Source organism: Phyllobates terribilis, unplaced genomic scaffold (genome assembly GCF_046119375.1).
Source record: "Phyllobates terribilis strain yellow unplaced genomic scaffold, ASM4611937v1 Scaffold_99__1_contigs__length_5935540, whole genome shotgun sequence".
Lineage (NCBI taxonomy): Eukaryota > Metazoa > Chordata > Amphibia > Anura > Dendrobatidae > Phyllobates > Phyllobates terribilis.
Window position 1 is genome coordinate 1,395,627 of NW_027362859.1, and position 18,647 is coordinate 1,414,273.

The 18,647-nt window shown below is 46.5% G+C and overlaps 1 protein-coding gene across 2 annotated transcripts in view; it reads right to left on the reverse strand.

The window, feature by feature from the left end:
* Positions 1-18,647, reverse strand: part of LOC141198697 (uncharacterized) — a 57,464-nt gene that overhangs the window by 20,584 nt on the left and 18,233 nt on the right. The window contains exon 2 of one of the 2 annotated variants that reach the window (XM_073663105.1): positions 5,320-5,428. The exons of the other annotated variant lie outside the window; for it this stretch is intronic. The gene's annotated coding sequence lies outside the window, so the exon portion shown is untranslated. The remainder of the gene's footprint in view (positions 1-5,319; positions 5,429-18,647) is intronic. 2 annotated transcript variants of the gene reach the window in all.

Here is an 18,647-nt window from a genome sequence, read left to right on the forward strand (position 1 = left end):
GTAGTATTGTGGGAAACCCTCCGCCCCCCAAATTAAAATATATGCCCTAAAAACTGGACTAGCAACATATATATACTTAAAACTACAAGCTGAATGGCTTACCCTATCCTGTACCTAAACAAAGCTGTTACAGCCTAAGTGTGGAGTTTGGCACCCTAAGAGACAACAATGGCATCCCCACTCAACGGTGGCTGTCCCTCAGAAGCCCTAGATAACCCTGATATATATATCAAAAAATACACTGATACATTAAATAGGACCACGTATGTCTTAAGGTATATGTAAAGGAAAGGGTATGGTACTTTTCAGAGAATGTTTCAATAGTCCACCTCAACGCGTTTCCCCAACAGGTTCATCAGGAGACTTGATTCAGGGATGTTAATTCATGATGTTCAGCATAGTGTGCCTAATAGCCAGGTGTCCATGTTTAAATATCCCACTTCATCCAAAAACCCCTCCTAGACTAGGAGACCCATTCCCATTCCTAGAGGTGAGTGGTCATAGGATATATAGAATGGAGCCTGTCTACAATAATGTACTGCGCTTGAGCTTCTTCTCATGCGCGAGAGGTCCGATAATGTCCATTCCCTAGTGTGCATGTCCGGAAGTGACGTGCTATAAAGTTTAACGGCAGATAAACTGATTGCTGCCACGCTACTCATACCCTTCACTGCGCATGATCGTAGTTATGCATTCCACGCCGGAGAGCATCTAGGGTCATTGTCTGCGATTATGCATGTCCAGACGTGTGTTCCATGCCGGAGCGCATACTGAATCTGGATTGCATTCCTCCCATATAGAAAAGTCCTGTCTCTGAGATCAGCGTCATGGGAGACTAAAAACAAGTATTACACATCCTCCCATCAGGCAATAGGCATGTAGATCCACTTTATCACTACATAAAATATGGGATCAGAGCCCACAGAATATTCCTAAATGGCCAAATTTGACCTTTATTACATAATTGGAGATATACAATGATCACCACACTTGTTAATTACTAAACAGTATATGTGTATGATATAACTAATAAGAGCTAATTCTGATATAGAAGCTCAGATATCTTGATGAAGTAAAACAATATGTGAACAAGATTCACAGGGAACTGAGTAGAAATGGGTAGAGTATAAAATCCAAAAATGTAATCCAGAATGGGGCTGTATTCACACAAAACAGGCATAGGAAATTTGCTCATTGAGTCATGTCTATTGCCTGTATATTAAAATCTGTGACATTAGAGCAGTTTCTTCTCAACCGTAAAAATTGGCCCTTGGATATTGCTTTTTTTAAGGAGGATGGGGTGGTGACTATCCCACTTCAATAGTTTATTAGTGCTTGTAGGTTTATGGTAGATGAGTGTCCCTAGGGTCCCATCCCCTTCATTCTTGATTAGTACAACCAGGAAAGGCAACTGGTAATATTTAACCCCTTTCTGACGTATGACCTAATAGTATGTCTTGGTGACCTGGGCCTATTAGACCAATGACGTACTATTAGGTCATACGGCAATCGCGCCCGCACATAAGCGGTGCGGGGCGATCGCCGCCAGGTGTCAGCTGATTGTCACAGCTGACACCCGGTACTATGTGCAGGGAGTGGTCCCGCACCGCTCCCGGCACATTAACGGTGACAAAGACGAGGGGGCACACTATGCGTCTGGAGGAAAGGAGGTTCCTGCACCAGCATAGAAGGGGATTCTTTACGGTCAGAGCCGTGAGACTCTGTAACTCTCTGGGAGAGGAAGTGGTGATGTCCAACTCACTTAATGAGTTCAAGAGAGGCCTGGACGCCTTTCTTGAGAACAATAAAATTACATTTTATACTTAGTGATAGTTAATTAATCCAGGGATTTAATCTGACTGCCAGATTGGTGTCGAGAAGTGAATTTTTCCTCAATGATGTAAATTGGCCTATACCGCATGGTTTTTTTCTGCCTTCCCCTGGATCAACGCTGCGGAATAGCTGCAGTGCACAAGAAATAGGCTGAACTGGATGGACGCTTGTCTTTTTTCGGCCTTATAAACTATGTAACTATATGTAACCCCCTCAATGCTGCAATCGAAGTCGATCGCAGCATTGCGGTGGCAAGGGGAGGTGATCGGGATACTCACCTCCTCTTCCGGCCTCCAGCGCTGTCTGCCGCGGCTTCCGATGTCATCATGACAACATCCGGGTCACCAGACAGCAAGAAGATTCTTTGGTCATGCGCAGTGCATGACAAAAGAATCTTCTCCCTGTGCAGCACTGACAGCCTGTATAGCACAGGAATGGTGCTGCATTCCTGTGCTATACAGGCGATCAGAATAAAAAAAGTGAAAGTCCCAGAGTGGGACACAGAATAAAAGTACACAAAGTGTTAAAAAAAAAAAAAAAATTGTAAAAATATTATAAAAAAAATAATCCACCAAAAATAAAAATATAATGTACCCATCAATAAATATTATTATGAAAAAAAAACAAAAAGCAATTAAAGTACACATATTTGGTATCGCCGCGTCCGGAACGACCTGATGTATAAAACTGTCCCACTACTTAACCCCTTTAGTGAACAAGGTAAAAAAAAAAAAAAACGACGCAAAAAACTATGCTTTATCATCATACCGCCAAACAAAAAATGAAATAACACGCGATCAAAAAGACGAATATAAATAAAAATGGTACCGCTGAAAACGTCATCTTGTCCCGCAAAAAACAAGCCGCCACACAGCTCCATCAGCCAAAAAATAAAAAAGTTATAGCTCTCAGAATAAAGCAATGCAAAAAATTTTTTTATCTATAAAATAGCTTTTATTGTGTAAAAGCGCCAAAACATAGAAAAACGATATAAATGCGATACCGCTGTAAACGTACTGACCCGAAGAATAAAGCTACCTTATCAATTTTACCACACGCGGAGTAGAATAAAAAAAAAAACCATAAAAAAATTCTGGAATTGCTGTTTTTTGTTTATTCTGCCTCCCAAAAATCGGAATAGAAAGCGATCAAAAAATGTCACGTGCCTGAAAATGTTACCAATAAAAACGTCAACTCATCCCGCAAAAAAAAAAACGTCATATGACTGTCGGCCAAAATATGGAAAAATTATAGCTCTCAAAATATGGAGATGCAAAAACTAGATTTTGCAAAAAAATGCGTCTTTTAGTGTGTGACAGCTGTCAATCATAAAAACCCAATATGATTCTGGTATCGCTGTAATCGCACCGACCAGAAGAATAAAGTCGTCTAATTACTTATACCGCATGAGGAACGGCGTAAAAAATAAACTCTAGGGTTAGGGTTATGTTAGGGTTAGGATTGTGTTGGGATTTTTTTCAAAAGTTAAAAAAAAAGATGACGATATGGCGACTAGTGTTGAGTGCAAGTGCTCACTACTTGAGTTTGCATCGGGTGCTCGGGTATGCACTGAGTATCGCGGGTGCTCAAGTGACATGCTCAAGTATCTGCCCCATAAGCTTCGTGGCCAAAAAACCTTGCGGGGATTGCCTGCCATGCACGAGCGATCCCTGCATGTTTTTTTTGTGGTGTCTAATAACCATGAAACATGCGAGCGGGGACTCGAGCATGTCACTCGAGCACGCACGATACATGGTGCATAAGCGTGTACCTGATGTAGACTCAAGTGGCGAGCACTTGCACTCAAGACTGATTACAACTTATTCAATATGATGACCTACTGTTATCAAATTCTGTGTCGTACCTCTGGGTTCAAAATGTTCACTATACCCCTTTATAAAATCCTTGAAGTGTGTAGTTTCCAAAATGGGGTCACTTGTGGGGGGTTTCCACTGTTTAGGCACATCAGGGGCTCTCCAAACGCGACATGGCGTCCGCTCTCAATTCCAGCCAATTTTGCGTTCAAAAAGTCACACAATGCTCCTTCCCTTCTGAACTCTGGCGTGCGCCCAAACACTGTATTTTCGCCACATATGGGGTATTGACGTACTCAGGAGAAATTGCACAACAGTTTTTGGGATACATTTTCTACTCTTACCCTTGTGAAAATAAAAAAATCGGGGCTAAAACATTATTTTTGTGGAAAAAGTTAGATTTTTTTTATTTTCACAGCTCCATGTTATAAACCTCTCCAAAGCACTTGGGGGTTCAGGGTGCTCGCCACACATCTAGATAAGTTCCCTGAGGGGTCTAGTTTCCAAAATGGTGTCACTTGTGGGATTTTTCCACTGTTTAGGCACATCCACTAAGTATTCAAGCAAATTTTACATTCAAAAAGTCAGATGGCGCTCCTTCCCTTCCAAACCCTGCCGTGCGCCCAAACAGTGGTTTTCCCCCACATATGGGGTATCTGCATGCTCAGGAGGAATTGTACAACAAATTGCATGGTGCAATTTCTCCTGTTACCCTCATGGAAATGCAAAATTGGAGGCTGAAAAACATTTTTGTGGGAAAAATGTGAAAATTTTATTTTTACGGCTCAATGTTCTAAACTTCTGTGAAGCACCTGGGGGTTCAAGGTGCTCACCACACATCTACATAAGTTCCCTGAGAGGTCTAGTTTCCAAAATGGTGTCACTTGTGGCGGGTTTCCACTGTTTAGGCACATCAGGAGCTCTCCAAACGCAACATGGCGCCCGCTAATTATTCAAGCAAATTTTACATTCAAAAAGTCAAATGGCGCTCCTTCCCTTCCGAACCCTGCCGTGGGCCCAAACAGTGTTTTTTCCCCACATATGGGGTATCTGCATGCTCAGGGCAAATTGCACAACAAATTTTGGGGTCCATTTTTTCCTGTTACCTGTTGGGTCTAAAGTAACATTTTTGTGAAATAAAGTTAAATGTTCATTTTTTTCTTCCACATTCCAAAAATTCCTGTGAAGAACCTGAAGGGTTAATAAAGTTCTTGAATGTGGTTTTGAGCACATTGAGGGGTGTAGTTTTTAGAATGGTGTCACTTTTGGGTATTTTCTGTCATAAAGACGCCTCAAAGTGACTTCAAATGTGATGTGGTCCCTAAAAAAATGGTTTTATAAATTTTGTTGGAAAAATGAGAAATCACTGGTCATCATTTAACCCTTATAGCTCCCTAATAAAAAAAAAATTGGGTTCCAAAACTGTGCTGATGTAAAGTAGACATGTGGGAAATGTTATTTATTAACTATTTCGTGTGACATATCGCTCTGATTTAAGGGCATAAAAATAAAAATTTTGAAAATTGCTAAATTTTCGCCAAATTTCCGTTTTTTTCACAAATAAACGCAAGTGTCATCGAAGACATTTTACCACAATCATGAAGTACAATATGTCACAAAAAAAACAATCTCAGAATCAGGGGGATCCGTTGAAGCGTTCCAGAGTAATTACCTCATAAAGTGACAGTGGTCAGAATTGTAAAAATTGGCCTTCTCATTAACGTGCAAACCAAGAGTGTGCAAAGCAGTCATCAAAGCAAAAGGTGGCTACTTTGAAGAACCTAGAATATAAGACATATTTTCAGTTGTTTCACACTTTTTTGTTAAGTATATAATTCCACATGTGTTAATTCATAGTTTTGATGCCTTCAATGTGAATGTACAATTATCATAGTCATGAAAATACAGAAAAATCTTTAAATCAGAAGGTGTGTCCAAAGTTTTGGTCTGTACTGTATATCCCTATCACATGTAAAAGCGCCATGGAATAAATGGTGCTATAATAATAAATAATAATAATAATAATAAGGGGCATTACACTGTGTGGGGAGCTGGGGCATCTTTCATACTGCATAAGGGGCATAATGGGGGCATTACAATGTGTGGGGGCATCATACATCTGGCATAAGGGGCATAATGGGGGCATTACACTGTGTGGGGGCATCATACATCCTGCATAAGGGGGATAATGGGGGCATTACATTGTGTGGGCGCATCATACATCTGGCATAAGGGGCATAATGGGGGCATTACACTGTGTGGGGGCATCATACATCCTGCATAAGGGGGATAATGGGGGCATTACATTGTGTGGGGGGCATCATACATCCTGCATAAGGGGCATAATGGGGGCATCATACATTCTGCATAAGGTGCATTACACTGTGTGGGAGCATCATACATACTGCATAAGGGGCATAATGGGGGCATCATACATCCTGCATAAGGGGCATAATGGGGGCATTACACTGTGTGGGGGTATCGTACATCCTGCATAAGGGGCATAATGGGGGCATTACACTGTGTGGGGCATCATACATCCTGCATAAGGGGCATAATGGGGGCATTACACTGTGGGGGCATCATACATCCTGCATTAGGGGAATAATGGGGGCATTACACTGTGGGGGCATCATACATCCTGCATTAGGGGAATAATGGGGGCATTACACTGTGGGGGGCATTATACATCCTCCATAAGGGGCATAATGGAGGCATTAAACTGTGTGGGGGCATCATACATACTGCATAAGGGGCATAATGGGGGCATTACACTGTGTGGGGGCATCATACATACTGCATAAGGGGCATAATGGAGGCATTAAACTGTGTGGGGGTATCATACATCCTGCATAAGGGGCATAATGGGGGCATTACACTGTGTGGGGGCATCATACATCCTGCATAAGGGGCAAAATGGAGGCATTACACTGTGTGGGGGCATCATACATACTGCATAAGGGGCATAATGGAGGCATTATACTGTGTGGGGGCATCATACCTACTGCATAAGGGGTATAATGGGGGCATTACACATACTGTATAAGGGGCATAATGCGGGCATTACACTGTGTGGGGTTATCATACATCCTGCATAAGGGGCATAAAGGAGGCATTACACTGTGGGGGGCATCATACATCCTGCATAAGGGGCATAATGGAGGCATTACACTGTGTGGGGGCATCATACATCCTGCATAAGGGGCATAATGGGGCATTACACTGTGTGGTGGCATCATAAATACTGCATAATGGAGGCATTACACTGTGTGGGGGCATCATACATCCTGCATAAGAGGCATAATGGCGGCATTACACTGTGTGGGCACATCATACATACTGCATAAGGGGCATAATGGGGGCATTACACTGTGTGGTGGCATCATAAATACTGCATAATGGAGGCATTACACTGTGTGGGGGCATCATACATACTGCATAAGGGGCATAATGGAGGCATTACACTGTGTGGGGGCATCATACATACTGTATTAGGGGCATAATAGGGGCATTACACTGTGTGGGGGCATCATACATACTACATAAGGGGCATTACACACTGTGGTGGCATCATACATCCTGCATAAGGGGCATTACACTGTGTGGGGGCATCATACATCCTGCATAAGGGGCATAAAGGGGGCATTACAATGTGTGGGGGCATCATACATCCTGCATAAGGGGCATTACAATGTGTGGGGGGATCATACATTCTGCATAAGGGGCATTACAATGTGTGGGGGCATAATACATCCTGCATAAGGGGCATAATGTGGGCATTACACTGTGTGGGGGCATCATACATACTACATAAGGGGCATAAAGGGGGCATTACACTGTGTGGGGACATCATACTGCATAAAGGGAGCATTACAATGTGTGGGGGCATCATACATCCTGCATAAGTGGCATAATGGGGGCATTACACTGTGTGGGGGCATCATACATACTGTATAAAGGGCATAATGGGGGCATTACATTGTGGGGGGGCATCATACATCCTGCATAAGGGGCATAATGGGGGCATTACACTGTGTGGGGGCATCATACATCCTGCATAAGGGGCATAATGGGGGCATTACACTGTGGGGGGCATCATACATACTGCATAAGGGGCATAATGGGGGGTTTACACTGTGGGGGCATCATACATACTGCATAGGGAGCATAATGAGGGCATTACACTGTGTGGGGGCATCATACATACTGTATAAGGGGCATAATGGGGGCATTACACTGTGTGGGGGCATCATACATCCTGCATAAGGGGCATAATGGGCGCATTACACTGTGTGGGGGCATCATACATCCTGCATAAGGGGCATAATGGGGGCATTACACTGTGGGGGGCATCATACATATAGCATTATGGGCATAATGGGGGCATTACACTGTGTGGGGGCATCATACATCCTGCATAAGGGGCATAATGGGGGTATTACACTGTGTGGGGGCATCATACATACTACATAAGGGGCATAATGGGGGCATTACACTGTGTGGGGAAATCATACATACTGCGTAAGGGGCATAATGGGGGCATTACACTGTGTGGGGGCATCATGCATACTGCATAAGGGGTATAATGGGGGCATTATACTGTGTGAGGGCATCATACATACTGCATAAGGGGCATAATGGTGGCATTACACTGTGTGGGGCATCATACATACTGCATAAGGGGCATAATGGTGGCATTACACTGTGTGGGGCATCATACATGCTGCATAAGGGGCATAATGGGGGCATTACACTGTTTGGGGACATCATACATACTGCATAAGGGGCATAATGGGGGCATTACACTGTTTGGGGACATCATACATCCTGCATAAGGGGCATAAAGGGGGCATTACACTCTGTGGGGGCATCATACATACTGCATAAGGAGCATAATGGGGGCATTACACTGTGTGGGCGCAGCATACATACTGCATAAGGGGCATAATGGGGGCATTACACTGTGTGGGGGCATCATACATACTGCATAAGGGGCATAATGGGGAATTACACTGTGTGGGGGCATCATACATCCTGCATAAGGGGCATAATGGGGGCATTACACTGTGTGGGGGCATTATACATCCTGTATAAGGGGCACAATGGGGGCATTACACTGTGTGGGGGCATCATGGGGGCATTACACTGTGTGGGGATATCATACATCCTGTATAAAGGGCACAATGGGGGCATTACACTGTGTGGGGGCATCATACATCCTGCATAAGGGGCATAATGAGGGCATTACACTGTGTGTGGGCATCATACATACTGCATAAGGGGCATAATGGGGGCATTACACTGTGTGTGGGCATCATACATACTACATAAGGGGCATAATGGGGGCATCATACATCCTGCACAAGGGGCATAATGGGGGCATTACACTGTGTGGGGGCATCATACATACTGCATAAGGGGCATAATGGGGGCATCATACGTACTTCATAAGGGGTATAATGGGGCATTTCACTGTGTGGGGGCATCATACATACTGTATAAGGGGCATAATGGGGGCATTACACTGTGTGGGGGCATCATACATCCTGCATAAGGGGCATAATGGGGGCATTACACTGTGTGGGGGCATCATACATCCTGCATAAGGGGCATAATGGGGGCATTACACTGTGTGGGGGCATCATACATACTGCATAAGGGGCATAATGGGAGCACTACACTGTGTGGGGACATCATACATACTACATAAGGGGCATAATGGGGGCATCATACATACTGCATAAGGGGCATAATGGGTGCATTACACTGTGTGGGGCATCATACATACTGCATAAGGGGCATAATGGGGGCATTACACTGCACTGTGGGGGCATTATACATACTGTATAAGGGGCATAATGGGGGCATTACACTGTGTGGGGGCATCATACATCCTGCATAAGGGGCATAATGGGGGCATTACACTGCACTGTGGGGGCATTATACATACTGTATAAGGGGCATAATGGGGGCATTGCACTGTGTGGGGGCATCATACATCCTGCATAAGGGGCATAATGGGGGCATTATACTGTGGGGGGCATCATACATACTGCATAAGGGGCATAATGGGGGCATTATACTGTGGGGGGCATCATACATACTGCATAAGGGGCATAATGGGGAATTACACTGTGTGGGGGCATCATACATCCTGCATAAGGGGCATAATGGGGACATTACACTGTGTGGGGGCATCATACATCCTGCATAAGGGGCATAATGGGGGCATTACACTGTGTGGGGGCATCATACATACTGCATAAGGGGCATAATGGGGACATTACACTGTGTGGGGGCATCACACATCCTGCATAAGGGGCATAATGGGGGCATTACACTGTGTGGGGGCATCATACATACTGCATAAGGGGCATAATGGGAGCATTACACTGTGTGGGGGGCATCATACATCCTGCATAAGGGGCATAATGGGGGCATTACACTGTGTGGGGGCATCATACATACTGCATAAGGGGCATAATGGGGGCATTATACTGTGTGGGGGCATCATACATCCTGCATAAGGGGCATAATGGGGGCATTACACTGTGGGGGGCATCATACATCCTGCATAAGGGGCATAATGGGGGCATTACACTGTGGGGGGCATCATACATACTGTATAAGGGGCATAATGAGAGATTACACTGTGGGGGCATCATACATATTGCATAAGGGGCATAATGGGGGCATTACACTGTGTGGGGGCATCATACATCCTGCATAAGGGGCATGATGGGGGCATTACACTGTGGGGGGCATCATACATACTGTATGAGGGGCATAAAGGGGGACTACACTGTGGGGGCATCATACATACTGCAAAAGGAGCATAATGGGGGCATTACACTGTGGGGGCATCATACATATTGCATTATGGGCATAATGGGGGCATTACACTGTGTGGGGGCATCATACATCCTGCATAAGGGGCATAATGGGGGCATTACACTGTGGGGGGCATCATACATACTGCATAAGGGGCATAATGGGGGGTTTACACTGTGGGGGCATCATACATACTGGATAAGGAGCATAATGGGGGCATTACACTGTGTGGGGGCATCATACATCCTGCATAAGGGGCATAATGGGGGCATTACACTGTGTGGGGGCATCATACATTCTGCATAAGGGGCATAATGGGGGCATTACACTGTGTGGGGGCATCATACATACTACATAAGGGGCATAATGGGGGCATTACACTGTGTGGAGAAATCATACATACTGCGTAAGGGGCATAATGGGGGCATTACACTGTGTGGGGGGTATAATGGGGGCATTATACTGTGTGAGGGCATCATACATCCTGCATAAGGGGCATAATGGGGCCATTATACTGTGTGGGGGCATCATACATACTGCATAAGGGGCATAATGGGGGCATTATACTGTGTGAGGGCATCATACATCCTGCATAAGAGGCATAATGGGGGCATTACACTGTGTGGGGGCATCAAACATAGTGCATAAGGGGCATAAAGGGGGCATTACACTGTGTGGGGGCATCATACATCCTGCATAAGGGGCATAATGGGGCCATTACACTGTGTGGGGCATCATACATACTGCATAAGGGGCATAATGGGGGCATTATACATCCTACATAAGGGGCATAATGGGGGCATTACACTGTGCGGGGGCATCATACATACTGCATAAGGGGCATAATGGTGGCATTACACTGTGTGGGGCATCATACATACTGCATAAGGGGCATAATGGGGGCATTACACTGTATGGGGCATCATACATACTGCATAAGGGGCATAATGGGGGCATTACACTGTGTGGGGCATCATACATGCTGCATAAGGGGCATAATGGGGGCATTACACTGTTTGGGGACATCATACATACTGCATAAGGGGCATAATGGGGGCATTACACTGTTTGGGGACATCATACATCCTGCATAAGGGGCATAAAGGGGGCATTACACTCTGTGGGGGCATCATACATACTGCATAAGGAGCATAATGGGGGCATTACACTGTGTGGGCGCAGCATACATACTGCATAAGGGGCATAATTGGGGCATTACACTGTGTGGGGGCATCATACATACTGAATAAGGGGCATAATGGGGAATTACACTGTGTGGGGGCATCATACATCCTGCATAAGGGGCATAATGGGGGCATTACACTGTGTGGGGGCATCATACATCCTGTATAAGGGGTATAATGGGGGCATTACACTGTGTGGGGGCATCATACATCCTGTATAAGGGGAACAATGGGGGCATTACACTGTGTGGGGGCATCATACATCCTGCATAAGGGGCATAATGAGGGCATTACACTGTGTGTGGGCATCATACATACTGCATAAGGGGCATAATGGGGGCATTACACTGTGTGTGGGCATCATACATACTACATAAGGGGCATAATGGGGGCATCATACATCCTGCACAAGGGGCATAATGGGGGCATTATACATATTGCATAAGGGGCATTACACTGTGTGGGGGCATCATACATACTGCATAAGGGGCATAATGGGGGCATCATACATACTTCATAAGGGGTATAATGGGGCATTTCACTGTGTGGGGGCATCATACATACTGCATAAGGGGCATAATGGGGGCATCATACATACTTCATAAGGGGTATAATGGGGCATTTCACTGTGTGGGGGCATCATACATACTGTATAAGGGGCATAATGGGGGCATTACACTGTGTGGGGGCATCATACATCCTGCATATGGGGCATAATGGGGGCATTACACAGTGTGGGGGAATCATGCATACTGCTTAAGGGGCATAATGGGGGCATTACACTGTGTGGGGGCATCATGCATACTGCATAAGGGGTATAATGGGGGCATTATACTGCGTGAGGGCATCATACATCCTGCATAAGAGGCATAATGGGGGCATTACACTGTGTGAGGGCATCATACATAGTGCATAAGGGGTATAATGGGGGCATTACACTGTGTGGGGGCATCCTACATACTGCATAAGGGGCATAATGGGGCCATTACACTGTGTGGGGGCATCATACATACTGCATAAGGGGCATTACACTGTGTGGGGGCATCATACATAGTGCATAAGGGGCATAATGGGGGCATTACACTGTGTGGGGGCATCATACATCCTGCATAAGGGGCATAATGGGGCCATTACACTGTGTGGGGGCATCGTACATACTGCATAAGGGGCATAATGGGGGCATTACACTGTGTGGGGGCATCATACATCCTACATAAGGGGCATAATGGGGGCATTACACTGTGTGGGGGCATCATACATACTGCATAAGGGGCATAATGGTGGCATTATACTGTGTGGAGGCATTACACATACTGCATAAGGGGCATAATGGGGGCATTACACTGTGTGGGGGCATCATACATGCTGCATAAGGGGCATTACACTGTTTGGGGACATCATACATACTGCATAAGGGGCATAATGGGGGCATTACACTGTTTGGGGACATCATACATCCTGCATAAGGAGCATAATGGGGGCATTACACTGTGTGGCGGCATCATACATACTGCATAAGGAGCATAATGGGGGCATTACACTGTGTGGGCGCAGCATACATACTGCATAAGGGGCATAATGGGGGCATTACACTGTGTGGGGGCATCATGCATACTGCATAAGGGGTATAATGGGGGCATTATACTGTGTGAGGGCATCCTACATACTGCATAAGGGGCATAATGGGGCCATTACACTGTGTGGGGGCATCATACATCCTGCATAAGGGGCATAATGGGGGCATTACACTGTGTTATGGTATCATACATCCTGCATAAGGGGCATAATGGGGGCATTACACTGTGTGGGGGCATCATACATAGTGCATAAGGGGTATAATGGGGACATTACACTGTGTGGGGGCATCATAGATCCTGCATAAGGGGCATAATGGGGGCATTACACTGTGTGGGGGCATCAGACATCCTGCATAAGGGGCATAATGGGGGCATTACACTGTGTTATGGTATCATACATCGTGCATAAGGGGCATAATGGGGCCATTACAATGTGTGGGGGCATCCTACATACTGCATAAGGGGCATAATGGGGGCATTACACTGTGTGGGGAAATCATACATACTGCATAAGGGGCATATTGGGGCATTACACTGTGTGGGGGCATCATACATCCTGCATAAGGGGCATAATGGGGGCATTACACAGTGTGGGGGCATCATGGAGGCATTACACTGTGTGGGGGCATCATACATGCTGCATAAGGGGCATAATGGGGGCATTACACTGTTTGGCGACATCATACATACTGCATAAGGGGAATAATGGGGGCATTACACTGTGTGGGGGCATCACACAATCTTCATAAGGGACATAATGGGGGCATTGCACTGTGTGGGGGCATCATACATACTGTATAAGGGGTATAATGGGGGCATTACACTGTGTGGCGGCATCATAGATCCTGCATAAGGGGCATAATGGGGGCATTACACTGTGTGGGGGCATCATACATACTGTATAAGGGGTATAATGGGGGCATTACACTGTGTGGGGGCATCATACATCCTGCATAAGGGGCATTACACTGTGTGGGGCATCATACATCCTGCATAAGGGGCATAATGGGGGCATTACACTGTGTGGGGCATCATACATACTGCATAAGGGGCATAATGGGGGCATTACACTGTGGGGGGCATCATACATACTGCATAAGGGGTATAATGGGGGCATTACACTGTGTGGGGGCATCATAGATCCTGCATAAGGGGCATAATGGGGGGCATTACACTGTGTGGGGGTCATCATACATTCTGCATAAGGGGCAAAATGGGGGCATTAAACTGTGTGGGGGCATCATACATCCTGCATAAGCGGCATAATGGGGGCATTACACTGTGTGGGGCATCATACATACTGCATAAGGGGCATAATGGGGGCATTACACTGTGGGGGGCATCATACATACTACATAAGGGGTATAATGGGGGCATTACACTGTGTGGGGGAATCATACATACTGTATAAGGGGCATAATGGGGGCATTACACTGTGTGGGGGCATCAGACATCCTGCATAAGGGGCATAATGGGGGCATTACACTGTGTGGGGGCATCATACATCCTGCATAAGGGGCATGATGGGGGCATTACACTGTGTGGGGGGCATCATACATCCTGCATAAGGGGCATAATGGGGGCATTACACTGTGTGGGGGCATCATACATCCTGCATAAGGGGCATACTGGGGGCATTACACTGTGGGGGCATCATACATCCTGCATAAGGGGCATAATGGGGGCATTACACTGTGGGGGCATCATACATCCTGCATAAGGGGCATACTGGGGGCATTACACTGTGGGGGGGCATCATACATCCTGCATAAGGGGCATAATGGGGGCATTACACTGTGTGGGGGCATCATACATCTAGCATAAGGGGCATACTGGGGGCATTACACTGTGGGGGCATCATACATCCTGCATAAGGGGCATAATGGGGGCATTACACTGTGTGGGGGCATCATACATCCTGTATAAGGGGCATAATGGGGGCATCACACATCCTGCATAAGGGGCATAATGGGGGCATTACACTGTGTGGGGGCATCATACATAGTGCATAAGGGGTATAATGGGGGCATTACACTGTGTGGGGGCATCATACATAGTGCATAAGGGGTATAATGGGGGCATTACACTGTGTGGGGGCATCATACATAGTGCATAAGGGGCATAATGGGGGCATTACACTGTGTGGGGGGCATCATACATACTGCATAAGGGGCATAATGGGGGCATTACACTGTGTGGGGGCATCATACATCCTGCATAAGGGGCATAATGGGGGCATTACACTGTGGGGGCATCATACATCCTGCATAAGGAGCATAATGGGGGCATTACACTGTGTGGGGGCATCCTACATACTGCATAAGGGGCATAATGGGGCCATTACACTGTGTGGGGGCATCATACATCCTGCATAAGGGGCATAAGGGGGGCATTACACTGTGTGGGGGCATCAGACATACTGCATAAGGGGCATAATGGGGAATTACACTGTGTGGGGGCATCATACATCCTGCATAAGGGGTATAATGGGGGCATTACACTGTGTGGGGGCATCATACATCCTGCATAAGGGGTATAATGGGGGCATTACACTCTGTGGGGGCATCATACATCCTGCATAAGGGGTATAATGGGGCATTACACTGTGTGGGGGCATCATACATCCTGCATAAGGGGTATAATGGGGCATTACACTGTGTGGGGGGCATCATACATCCTGCATAAGGGGCATAATGGGGGCATTACACTGTGTGGGGGCATCATACATACTGCATAAGGAGCATAATGGGGGCATTAAACTGTGTGGGGGTATCATACATCCTGCATAAGAGGCATAATGGGGGCAATACACTGTGTGGGGCATCATACATCCTGCATAAGGGGAATAATGGGGGCATTACACTGTGTAGGGGCATCATACATCCTGCAAAAGGGGCATAATGGGGGCATTACACGGTGTGGGGGGATCATACATACTGCATAAGGGGCATAATGGGGCCATTACTCTGTGTGGGGGCATCGTACATACTGCATAAGGGGCATAATGGGGGCATTATACATCCTACATAAGGGGCATATTGGGGGTATTACACTGTGTGGGGGCATCATACATACTGCATAAGGGGCATAATGGTGGCATTACACTGTGTGGGGCATCATACATACTGCATAAGGGGCATAATGGGGCATTACACTGTATGGGGCATCATACATACTGCATAAGGGGCATAATGGGGGCATTACACTGTGTGGGGCATCATACATGCTGCATAAGGCGCATAATGGGGGCATTACACTGTTTGGGGACATCATACATACTGCATAAGGGGCATAATGGGGGCATTACACTGTTTGGGGACATCATACATCCTGCATAAGGGGCATAAAGGGGGCATTACACTCTGTGGGGGCATCATACATACTGCATAAGGAGCATAATGGGGGCATTACACTGTGTGGGCGCAGCATACATACTGCATAAGGGGCATAATGGGGGCATTACACTGTGTGGGGGCATCATACATACTGCATAAGGGGCATAATGGGGAACTACACTGTGTGGGGGCATCATACATCCTGCATAAGGGGCATAATGGGGGCATTACACTGTGTGGGGGCATTATACATCCTGTATAAGGGGCACAATGGGGGCATTATACTGTGTGGGGGCATCATACATCCTGTATAAGGGGTATAATGGGGGCATTACACTGTGTGGGGGCATCATACATCCTGTATAAGGGGCACAATGGGGGCATTACACTGTGTGGGGGCATCATACATCCTGCATAAGGGGCATAATGAGGGCATTACACTGTGTGTGGGCATCATACATACTGCATAAGGGGCATAATGGGGGCATTACACTGTGTGTGGGCATCATACAAACTACATAAGGGGCATAATGGGGGCATCATACATCCTGCACAAGGGGCATAATGGGGGCATTATACATATTGCATAAGGGGCATAATGGGGGCATTACACTGTGTGGGGGCATCATACATACTGCATAAGGGGCATAATGGGGGCATCATACATACTTCATAAGGGGTATAATGGGGCATTTCACTGTGTGGGGGCATCATACATACTGTATAAGGGGCATAATGGGGGCATTACACTGTGTGGGGGCATCATACATCCTGCATAAGGGGCATAATGGGGGCATTACACTGTGTGGGGGCATCATACATCCTGCATAAGGGGCATAATGGGGGCATTACACTGTGTGGGGGCATCATACATACTGCATAAGGGGCATAATGGGAGCACTACACTGTGAGGGGACATCATACATACTACATAAGGGGCATAATGGGGGCATCATACATACTGCATAAGGGGTATAATGGGGGCATTACACAGTGTGGGGGCAGGATACATCCTGCATAAGGGGCATATGGGGGCATTACACTGTGTGGGGCATCATACATACTGCATAAGGGGCATAATGGGTGCATTACACTGTGTGGGGCATCATACATACTGCATAAGGGGCATAATGGGGGCATTACACTGTGTGGGGGCATTATACATACTGTATAAGGGGCATAATGGGGGCATTACACTGTGTGGGGACATTATACATACTGCATAATGGGGGCATTACACTGTGTGGGGCATCATACATCCTGCATAAGGGGCATAATGGGGGCATTACACTGTGTGGGGGCATCATCCATACTGCATAAGGGGCATAATGGGGGCATTATACTGTGTGGGGGCATCATACATCCTGCATAAGGGGCATAATGGGGGCATTACACTGTGGGGGCATCATACATATTGCATAAGGGGCATAATGGGGGATTACACTGAGTGGGGGCATCATACATCCTGCATAAGGGGCATAATGGGGGCATTATACTGTGGGGGGCATCATACATACTGTATGAGGGGCATAAAGGGGGATTACACTGTGGGGGCACCATACATACTGCATAAGGAGCATAATGGGGGCATTACACTGTGGGGGCATCATACATATTGCATAAGGGGCATAATGGGGGCATAACACTGTGTGGGGGAATCATACATCCTGCATAAGGGGCATAATGGGGGCATTACACTGTGGGGGGCATCATACATACTGCATAAGGGGCATAATGGGGGGTTTACACTGTTGGGGCATCATACATACTGCATAAGGAGCATAATGGGGGCATTACACTGTGTGGGGGCATCATACATCCTGCATAAGGGGCATAATGGGGGCATTACACTGTGTGGGGGCTTCATACATCCTGTATAAGGGGCATAATGGGGGCATTACACTGTGTGGGGGCATCATACATACTACATAAGGGGCATAATGGGGGCATTACACTGTGTGGGGAAATCATACATACCGCATAAGGGGCATTACACTGTGTGGGGGCATCATACATCTTGCATAAGAGGCATAATGGGGGCATTACACTGTGTGAGGGCATCATACATAGTGC